Here is a 2,899-nt window from a genome sequence, read left to right as displayed (position 1 = left end):
GCCTTGCACCGAAGCGGGTCACAGGGCTCCGGGAGGCGCGGCTCCTGTGCGCACCGCCCGGAGCCGTGCGACCTGCTCTGGTGCAAAGCCACACTAGCGAGCCTCAGGGATCTGGGCCCAGCCCAGCTGGGCTGCAGAGGGGGCCCAGGACCTGGCTGGGCCTGGCACGCGGTCTCCACGTGCCACACCAGGTCCTGCTGCCACAAGACCAGCCCGGCTGGGTGGCAAAAGCAGCCCCAGGGCTGGCAGAACCAGGCTGGGCTCAGCGCATTGTCCCTCTGCTGCTGCTTTTAAAGGTTAGTTATGGGCCCTGGGCAGGGGGGCTGGGGCCCTGTGGGGGATAGGGTCTGTGGCCCTCCACGGGGGACCTGGGACCCTGGGCGGGTATTTACTGTGCCATGCAAACTTCTGTTATCTCTTGAGGGCAGAGGGACCATCATAAATCATATGCTGAAATCACTATATAAGGACTTTTAGTACTTCTCACATCTTTTATACTCTTTCCAAGATTTAAATTAACCAGCATCTAACCTCCCTCGGAAAGAGTTACAAGAAGTCAGGCTTAGTATAAAGTGGACATTAGTTTAGGATGAAAGGATAGATGATAAAAGACACAAACTTTCTGTCCTATTTTGTGTTGTATTTCTGTGTTCTTCAGGTCTCTCTCCCTCCCTCCAGGACTATTCTGAGTGGAGAATCAGATTGAAATAGATCTCAGTGTTCCAGAGCATTGACTTGAAGTGCTAGTGTCTTAATTCAATATAAAATCCTTTCAGAGACTCAGTAAAGCAACATGAAGGGCTTAAGGAAGGACTTCAGCAATGGCATTGACTTCAGTGCAATTTCTCCTTGCATGTACCAGGGCTGAATTTTTTCTTTGCAGTTTTGTAACATGATACAGCAAGCTAATTTGACTGCCGAAGTTAAGTTCCTTTTTCCACATTTGCATTTTCCAGATAGATGTATTTTAAAATGTAATCTCTTCTATTCGTACACTTTCACTCACTGCTCACTGTTTAGAAAGTCAGGCTTATATTTGATATACATGCAAAAAGTAATAATTAAAAGCTAAAACAAAATGGAATTTTGTACATCTGAAGGCATTCTTCTAGGCAATAAAATTTCAGAGGAATGTGATGTAGGCAAGAACATAGTACAGTAGCATCCCTATCCTACTAACCCATAATCATTAAAACTATTGGGTTTTGTACTTACACATATTCCTTTGTAATTCTAAAGCAAGGAGTTGAAAGTTAGCAGGTCCAAAAGATCAGTTACTCTGATGCAGGCATTTTTCATTCCCACAGATCTAATGGTTAGACTTCAGTGAAGTTGCACCAGAAGTAATTTGATCAATGTATCCATTATGTTATCAAGTGAAGGATTCCATTGATCTAGGGGAGACTGAGCATATCAGAAGCGACTACAGGGCTCTGGGTGCAAGGGTGAGAGGATCTGGGGCTCAGGTTGTGTTCTCATTGATCCTTCCAGTCAAGGGAAAGGGCGTGGGCAAGAACAGATGCATCCTGTAGATCAACACCTGGCTGCACAGGTGGTGTCGCCAGCAGGACTTTGGCTTCTTCGACCACGGGATGTTGAAGGAGGATTGCTGGGGAAGAGATGGGATTCACCTGATGAAGAGAGGAAAGAGCATCTTCACAGACAGGCTTGCTAACCTAGTGAAGAGGGCTTTAAGCTAGGTTTTCTGGGGGATGGAAACCAGAGCCCTGAGGTAAGTGAAGAAGTGGGGGACCTGTGAGAAGAGCAAGCAGGAGGGGCCAACAAGGGAGGTGTTCTCATACTTTCTGAGAAATCAGGGCAATCAACCAGCTACCTCAGGTACCTGTACACAAATGCATGGAGCCTGGGAAACAAGCAGGAAGAACTGGAAGTCCTCTCACAGTCATGGAACTATGACATGATTGGAATAACAGAGACTTGGTGGGATAGTTCGCATGACTGGAGCTCTGTCATGGATGGGTACAAACTGTTCAGGAAAGACGGGCAGCAGAGAAGAGGAGGAATTGCACTTTATGTAAAAGAGCCATATGATTTTCTCAGCGCTCCAGTATGAAATGGGAGGTAGGCCTGTTGAGAGTCTCTGGGTTAGGGTCAGAGGGGAGAGCAACCAGGGTGATGTTGTGGTGGAGGTCTGCTATAGACCACCAGACCAGAAGGACGTGGTGGATGAGGCTTTCTTCAAAACAGCTTGTGGAAGTTTCCTGATCACAAGCCCTAGTTCTCATTGTTTCAGGGCTGTCAATCAGAACTCTTTAAAAAGCACTAAGCAGATTCACTTAAAAAAGCCAAGAGATATAAATAGTATGTTAATTAACAACAGACATCACCCTTGTGGCAAAACGCCAGAAGGGTTCCAGCAAAATGTGCCTCATTGCAGTTGTTGCTTTCATCATTGGCTATTGTAGCAATCATTAATGCAGCCTCAGTATTGCTGATCCACAAGGCACATCCCGAGGATCTCTGTCATCCTTGCCTCAGCATGCTTTTCCTTATTCAGTACTTCAGATTGTTCTTTATGTTTTTACTGTACCAAAATCTAGTCAAATCATGTTAACTTTCTCTTCTGTTAACTCTTTATTGGGCCCTCAAAATGTTTTATATGAGTTCTGCAATCTTAGACCCTGCTCCTGCAAGCATCTGAATAAATTGAATCGAGTTGAAGGAACTTAGCATCTCAGAAAATTGGACCCTAAATCATACATTTGTCAGCCCTTCTGTGGTATTTCTGTTTGTCTAATTTCTGTTTCCTAAAGTCAGTTCTCTTTTCACACATGTATAACTCAAAAATAGCTCCAAGGAATTCAATGGAGTTTCATTAGTGCGAAACGAGTTAGTCCAGAATTAGGCCCTACAAATCTGTAGTTTCCCATCTTACATG

Source organism: Alligator sinensis, unplaced genomic scaffold (genome assembly GCF_000455745.1).
Source record: "Alligator sinensis unplaced genomic scaffold, ASM45574v1 scaffold646_1, whole genome shotgun sequence".
NCBI classification, from domain to species: domain Eukaryota; kingdom Metazoa; phylum Chordata; order Crocodylia; family Alligatoridae; genus Alligator; species Alligator sinensis.
Note: the sequence above shows the minus strand (reverse complement) of the source record.